Source organism: Pistacia vera, unplaced genomic scaffold (assembly GCF_008641045.1).
Source record: "Pistacia vera cultivar Batoury unplaced genomic scaffold, PisVer_v2 Contig109, whole genome shotgun sequence".
NCBI lineage: Eukaryota > Viridiplantae > Streptophyta > Magnoliopsida > Sapindales > Anacardiaceae > Pistacia > Pistacia vera.
The window spans coordinates 552,794-561,301 of record NW_022195126.1 but is presented as its reverse complement, the minus strand read 5'-3'; the positions used below and the strand labels follow the sequence as shown (position 1 = coordinate 561,301).

The window sequence follows — 8,508 nt, the reverse complement described above, 5'->3', positions numbered from 1 at the left end:
CATTTTTACTTTCCGATAAATCAAATTAAATATAAAACTGATTTATTATTTATAAAATTAAAAAAACTCCTATTCTCAATGTTTTTTTCTTCATAATAATTAAGTTAAATAAAATAAAAGTAAAATAGTCAAGGCCAATTCTATGTTTATCTTTCTGTGAGAAGAAGTGTGAAGGTCAACTTTATTATATTACAAATTAATAATAAATAGCAATATAAATTAATTTATTATTTGAGGATAATGTTATGTATTGTGATAATGAAGACTTACTTTTGTTTGGTCTTCGGTGGCGTAGGAGATCCGTCTATGTTTAAGGTTTAGATTTACTTCAATTTTTCTAAATAAACCCTTTCAACAAAATTTACATCTTTATAGTAATAAAAAGAATTGGTGAAAATATTTAATAATTAAATTAAAATATAAAAATAATTTATTCATAGAAAAAAAATAAATATTTATAAAGTAATGTTAATTTTACAACTCAATCTCATATATATTTTTGATAATTGAAGTATTCGATCCAACTTACGTATATTTTAACTAATCTTTAAGATCGATTGAATACTTTATAAACTTAACAAATAAGATAAGTTACACAATTATACGTTAAAATAAGTGGTTTCAATGTTCAGAACTTATAATATTAAATAAGAGGTTCTTTAACCACCATAGGTTTGATATTTATATATTAAGTAAGCCAAAATAGAAAGTGAAGTGAAAAAGGCGAAAGGGGCAATGACGTAGTTAAGTTGGAAAGAGAGGGGCAAATATGGAAGAACGGAGACATAAGATTATAACGTAAGACCAACTGGACTTCCAATCGAACTGTACAAACAGAGGCTTTTTCTCTCTGGATTTCTATCCATAATTTTTTTTGACTTTTAATATTCTACGTTTAATCTCTTTCTTCTTTGTTGAATGAACAAGCACCAAACACCCAACCCAACCAAGCCAAACGGATCCTTAAAAATTTTCAATTCTCTCTTCACTTTTGTTGCTTCCGCAATAATCTCACCAGCTTTGAACCTAACTCACCTCTCCTCCATAATATCTCATATTCTACTCATCATTTCTGTCATCTCCGTATATATCTTTATCTCCTAAGTTTGATTCATATCTCTTCTTTCTCTCTTCCATCTATCCGGGCTTTCATTTCCTTTCTTTCTGTGTTTTGGTACGTTTTTTTGGTGGGAAAGTGTTGGAAGAATAATGGGCATTTTTATGGTTGATATTTGAGTTTTACTCAGCTGGTTCACTGACTTTTTCTATGTTTCTGTTGTTTTTGATGGTTGTGGCAGAGAAATCTTAGTCCTCTGTGCCATCAAACAGCTTCATATAAGTTCACTCGCTGGATCATTGTGATTCTACGTTACTGCTGCTTTTTATGTCAGTTTAAAGTCTTTAAGGTAACTTATTTTAATCTACTCTCTCCCTCTCGGTTTTTCGCTTTCTTTGTATATTTATATATATGCATGATGGGTGTAGATGTACATAAGTTAAGAGGTTTGAGATCTGGGTTTGATGTTGCTACAGTCGGTTTGAGCTCTATTGTCTCTGCAAATATTCTTCTTTCTTTCTCTATGATCGTGTGCATCGTTTTCTTTGCAGAATAATTGGCATTTGCTCTTAAAGCTCAATTTTCTTACAAAAAAAAGTTCCAGAAGCACTTATATCTTCAACAGTCTCCTGTCTCCCGTCATTTTGTTTTTATTTTTTTCTTCTCATCTCTCTCCTTTCCATATACACAGAAAAGGTTATTTTTTTTTTATTATTATTATTATTGATTTGTAACGTTTCCTAAGTTTTTTTTTGTGTTTGCTTTTGTTTTTAAGCTGAGAAAACAGTTAATGAGGCATAAAAAAAGCATCATTTAAACTGTATGGAGCTGATTATTGGAAGTAATTTATAACATCTTGTTTGTTCTCATAGAAATTTCTCTACGCCAACAAAATCACAAAAAGAAAAAAAAAAAGATGAAAACGTATAACACAGATTATTGATATGCACATAATATAGCGATTCTGTTATAATGGATTTATCAGTGCATCCGCTGATGCAAACAAATAGCGCTTTAAGAACTTGGAAATTAAACAAATGAATATACGATTAGGAAAGTCTCGGCCAGTACTTACTTTTTTGGTATGTTATCAGTGATGACTTATCTATTAATTCAAGGTTACGGTGATACATGTATATTTCATTAATAGAGACTTCTTCCATTTGTCTCTATTAATTTATAGATAAGTTCACTTAATCAAAATTTTGTCTTTTTAAGGAACTGTTTTTTCTTTAAGTAATGAAGCCCTCTTATAAAATATGGAAGTAGAAAACTTTGTTCTATGGAAAGATATTAACTTTTTTTTTTTCAATTTTATGCTATTTTGGATAGGCGATTTTTTTGAACAAAACAATGAGGTAAGAATGAAACAATCTAGAGGTATTACAAAATCAAACAAGTAAGCAATCACAAATATCAAACTAGTAAAGAGATAAAAAATACATGCTATTTAATCTAGTTCACTTAATAAACAGGTCACGTCCAGGTCTAGTATAGTCAATATTATTAGAATATTATTTCACCTCTCTAGTTACAATGAATTTATTTGCTCTATAATTTGCTATCATACTCATACAAGAGAATAATAAGTTTACCTTGAATATGTTTGCCTCGCATCTTATTGTTGAAGTGGTTGACAACTCAACAAAGATTACGTACGTTTGTCTTGCCAGATTGAATTCATTAATGAAATGTGCTCATTCTGCCGTAATTAGAAGCCAAATAAGGTGATTTAATGACTTCGCTGGAAAGGAATGATATGAAGGGATGTATACACGTGATTACGTTGTACTAATAAATATTACTTTGATTACCTCATTGGTTAAATGGATATTTGTTTTCATTTCACCTTCTCCCTAGTGTTTTGTGTATAAAAAAGGCTTAGAACGATAATAAAATCCATATGACACAACTGATTTTTGCTTTTCAGGTGATGATATTTGGTGCATATATATTTTTTGTTCCTTTTATCTTTTCATTCAATCGTATTCCATCTCTAAATATATTTTCTTTTTATCCTTTCATTACAAGATCAGCACTATGAACAATTTTTCTCATTCTACCATTTACATTTAGTTATTACAGTTATTTATGGTTGAATTCATGAAACGGCACTATTCTGTGCAATAATTATGTATCGGTGACTAGTTTAATCTAGTAAAGGTTCACGTTGGAACTGTTCTTTCTCACTTAGTTGTTCGTTTTGATGTGCTATTGTTATGTTTCCTTGGTGCCTTCGAAATCTGTTTATATGATGGTGAGAGCTGATTGTCCCTTCATATGGTAATTTATTTTATGCTGAGGGCTAATTTATCATAAATTATTATTGGATAATTGTTCTTTTAAGATGTTATGTTGATATAGGATAGCATGCACAAAGTTTGAAGGGCTCTTTTTTGTGAAGTATCTACAATTCATAAAGAATTTAAGGCTTCTTTCTTTCCTATTTCATTGTTTCCTTTCCTTATTATGTTGATTGGCCTTAGGTCTATACAATATTTATATAGCTAGACATGACATGATCCTTTTATCATAGTGGTTTTGATCATAATCATTGCTTCACCGGCATTTGAGTATTTGTTGATTATATACTTTCTGATGGACTCGAAATATCCAGCTGGTATTCACGTAAGATAGGGAAGGGGAGAAAAGGGCAAAAGGGGTAAATCACGTGGGGATAGGTGTCTTGTTAGTTATTAGAATCTAGTGTCAGAATAAAGGGCAGTGGTAGCAGGAGTAGAGGACATCTTTGTTTTTGTGCATGAATTGAGTCTAGGAGGTGCTGGCCCTCGAAGACCAGCTGGGTGCTACTGTTTCATTCCTAAAACTGATTGTTATCCTTTCTGATTCTTATTAAGACTGAATATACAACTTTTACTATCTTTGATATATTGTTTGTGGATTGTTGTTGCTTGTTACCTTTTTTGACGATTATTAAACTGTGTTGAGATACGGTTGTTGGTGTGTTTGGTGTGGTGATTCAGTTGAGGTCTCTGGTTTCCATCAATCTGGTATCAGAGCTCGTGGATCATTTGGGGTATGGTTGGTACTAGAATGGAGAACAGGGTTGAAAGTGTGGAGAAGGAAATAATGGTGGTTCAGAGGGACGTCGCCAAGGTAACTGAAACAGTGAACTCGATGAGGGAAATTTTAATGGACATGCAAAACTGGATGCGAAGAAGAGACGAAGAGGAAGAAGAGCGACGGAGAAATTTGTCTGAAGAATTCAATCGAGATAGGGAAGGGCGCATTAAACATGGCCCTCACGGAGGACAGGGAGATTTAGTTGGGAACCAGGGTGGAGAAGGGTCGAATCAAGGCGGAGAAGGGTGGAACCGTCGAGACTTGGGTGGTCGGAAACTGAAGCTACCCCTCTTTTCCGGTGAGGACCTGTACGGGTGGATCTTCCGAGTGGAGCGATATTTCGTGATGAACTAGATCCACAACGAACAGAAAGTTTCGTCAACAGCCTTCTGCATGGTAGGAGAAGCACTCCACTGGTACCAATGGACAGAATCGAGGACGGCGACGATGACCTGGCCAGTTTTCAAGGTCGCGTTGTTGCAGCGATTTAGTGGAACACAAGAGGTCAGCCCCTTAGAGCTGCTGATGTCGATACGGCAAGAAGGATCAGTGTTGGATTTTCGCCAGCGATTTGAGGAGATCACGACACTAACACAGGCCGAGAGAGAGGGCGTTTTGATGGCGGCTTTCCTAAATGGGCTGAAGTCATAAATCTGGGCAGAGATTAAACTGCAGCAACCAGATTTGTTGACCCGACCCAACTCCCTGACCCAGGTGACCTTACTAGTCCAATGTGTGGAAGAAAGAAACATGGCCTTGGAGGAAGCCCAAGCAGGCCTGGGCCGAACAGGTAAGTATGGGCATAAAACTTATGGGCCCAAGCCCAATTCTAATTCACCTAGACAAGATGATAATATGAAGGCCCACCTTCCAAATACAACTTACCCCTCACCTAGATCAGTCAACGAAACTCACATTTTCTTCCAAAACACAACTCCCAACTGAAGGTTCCCATCTGAAAACCACGGCAGCTTAGGGTCAACGATTTCAAACAACAGCAGAACCAGTGCATTCCGACGAGAATTTCCGTTCAAGAAATTGACTGAGGCTGAGAGACAAAGGAAATAGAACGAGGCTTGTGCTACCAATGTGATGCAAGGTACTCACCGGGGCATAAATGTGGAGAGAAGCAATTCCAGGTACTGTTAGTTGATGAAGAGGAAAGTAGGGAGGAAGAGATAATTAATGAAGAAGAAATAATGGATGAGGAAGTACCCAAAGCAGTTGAGTTATCAATTAGTTTGATAGTTGGGATCAATGGGCCTAAAACCATGAAATTGAGTGGCGAAATTAGCGGTAGGGAAGTTATGGTTTTAATTGATAGTGGGGCATCACATAACTTCATAAACAGGGGCCTAGTGGAGGAGCTTCAGATTTCGGTAACAGCTACTAAAACATTTGGGGTGAGGGTTGGTGACGGCTATAATGTTAAATGTCAAGGAGAGTGTAAAGGGGTGTGTCTGAGGTTGCAGAGAGTTGACACAGTACTGAATTTTTTTCCGTTTGAGATAAGTAATGCTGATGTTATTTTGGGTACAGCTTGGCTGGAAATGTTGGGTGAAACGACCACAGATTGGAAGAAGCTTGTGATGAAATTTTGATGTTTGCGAGCAATGGTAACACTGCAAGGAGATCTAGCTTTGTGCAAAACTATGGTGTCACTTAAGGGGATGTTGAAGACGCTACAAACCGAGGGCCCAGGATATTACATTGAGTTCAGGAATATGCAGCTACAATCAACAGAGGAACCAGGTCATGATGAGCTAGTTAGAAATTTGTTACAACAACATCAGGAGTTGTTTGAATCCCCATCAGGACTTCCACCGGTCAGGGTACACGACCATGTAATCAGACTTGCGGCAGGAAGCCAACCCCCTAATATCAGGCCCTATAGGTACCCCTATTATTTAAAGAATGAAATTGAGAATATTGTTCGAGATATGTTGGTATCCGGAATTATAAAACTGAGCAAAAGTCCATACTCAAGCCCTATGTTGTTGGTGAAGAAAAAAGATGGTGGGTGACGATTTTGCGTGGATTACAGGGCTTTGAATAAGATTACGGTGCCTGACAAATTTTCAATTCAGACAGTTGACGAATTATTCGATGAATTGGGAGGGGCTTCGGTGTTCACTAAACTCGATCTTAAATCAGGTTATCATCAGATTCGGGTAAAGGAAGATGACACTTACAAGACCGTTTTCCGCACCCATGAAGGTCACTACGAATTCCTGGTAATGCCCTTCGGATTGTTGAATGCTCCTTCAGCCTTTCAAGGCCTCATGATTGATATTTTCAAGCCGTATTTGCGACGATTTCTGTTGGTTTTCTTTGACGACATCCTGGTCTATAGCCTGGATATAGTAGCCCACAGAGACCACTTGAGTATCACCTTTCAGACCTTGAAGCAGCACCAGTTAGTAATGAACAAAAAGAAGTGCACATTCGCTCAATCTTGGTTGGAGTATTTGGGCCACATAATTTCACCAGAGGGAGTGGCAGTTGACCCAGCGAAGATTGAGTGTATCCTAGCATGGCTGACACCTAAAGACATCAAGGCCTTAAGGGGATTCCTCGGGTTAACTGGGTATTACCGGAAGTTTGTTAAGGGATATGGCACGTTGGCAAGACCTCTCATTGTGCTACTTTGCAAGAACTTTTTCAACTTGACCGAATCATCACAGACCGCATTCAATGTATTAAAAAGGGTAATGACCACGGTACCAGTTCTTGCTATGCCTGATTTCACTAAATTTTTTATTATTGAAATAGATGCTTTAGGACTAGGATTGGGGGCAGTTCTGATGCAAGAAGGAAGACCAATAGCCTTTATTAGTCAAGGACTGTCATTAAGATCACAAGCCAAGTCAGTTCATGAGCGGGAGCTGATGGCAATTGTTTTCGCAGTTCAAATGTGGAAACACTACCTTGGTAGACATTTCATCATCCGAACTGACCAGCGTAGTCTCCGTTATTTGAATGACCAAAGAGTACATGGGAAGGAGCAACAAAAGTGGATAATCAAACTATTGGGGCTGGACTATGAGATATAGTATAAATCGGGGTCAGAAAATAAGGTCGTAGATGCCTTATCCAGACGAGCTGATAGGGTGGAATGTAACTCTATTTCTACTTGCTATTTTGGCAACTGTAAAGAATGGGAGGAGGCTATTCAGCAAGATCATAAGTTGAGTAAAATCAGCCGTGATTTGATCGCGGACCCCCAAAGCCACCCATATTTTCACTTGGTGGGACACCAACTTTTCTATGATGACCGGTTAGTATTACCTCGCGCAAGTTTGCAAGTTCAACTCCTTCAGGAATTTCACTCATCCCCCATGGGTGGACATTCAGGAATTTTCAGAACCTACAAACGGTTATCTCAGGTTGTTTATTGGAGGGAATGAAGAGTGACATTCTGAACTTTGTTCGCAACTATGTTACGTGTCAGTAGAATAAATATGACAACCTCCAACCCGTCGAATTGCTACAACCATTGTCGATATCAACCCAAGTGTGGAAGGACCTTTCTATGGACTTCATCGTAGGCCTACCAAAAGCTTAGCGGGTCAATACAATATTAGTGGTGGTTGATCAATTGACCAAGTACAGCCATTTCATCCCTCTCCAACATCTTTACATAGCCCAACAGGTAGCTAATCTCTTCATCTAGAACATTGTTAAACTACATGGGTTCCCAAGGACAATCGTCTCGGATCGGGATAGGCTCTTCATGAGCATCTTTTGGGGGGAGATGGTTAAACAATTATACACAAAGCTACACATGATTACTGCGTATCACCCTCAATCGGACGGTCAATCGAAAGTGGTTAACTGTTGTGTTGAAACTTAACTTCGTTGCTTTGCGGGATAGCAACCAAAACAGTGGCCTAGGTGGTTAAACTGGGCAGAATACTGGTTTAATACAACCTTCAACTGGTCCTCAAGCATGTCTCCTTTTCGGGCATTATACGGCAAAGAACCACCAGTCCTTCTTAGATATTCAGAGCACGCATCAGTAGTGGCGGCAGTTGATGAGCAAATGATCGAAAGAAATCACATCTTGGATGAATTAAAGCTTAATTTGTCCAAGGCTCAAGGGGGCATGAAGGCTTATGCGGATGGTAAGAGAAGAGATGTTCAATTCGCAACAGGTGATTTAGTTTACTTAAAACTTCAACCATATCGTCTTAAATCACTGGCCAGAAGACTCAACGAAAAGCTCAGCCCTAGATTTCATGGGCCTTATGAAGTGATTGAAAAAGTTGGTCCTCTCGCTTACCGCTTGCAACTTCCCACCACGGCTCACATCCACAATGTGTTCCACGTCTCCCAACTGAAGAGAGTTACATCTCAGCCAGTCACCT

At 37.9% G+C, this 8,508-nt stretch overlaps 1 long non-coding RNA gene across 1 annotated transcript; it reads left to right on the top strand.

Annotated features, from left to right (window-relative positions):
* The first annotated feature begins 846 nt into the window (after positions 1-846).
* On the top strand, positions 847-1,795 carry LOC116135978. The gene is made up of 3 exons (XR_004128962.1): positions 847-1,174; positions 1,299-1,406; positions 1,609-1,795. It is a non-coding gene; the product is annotated as an uncharacterized LOC116135978 (long non-coding RNA).
* The last annotated feature ends 6,713 nt before the right edge of the window (positions 1,796-8,508 follow it).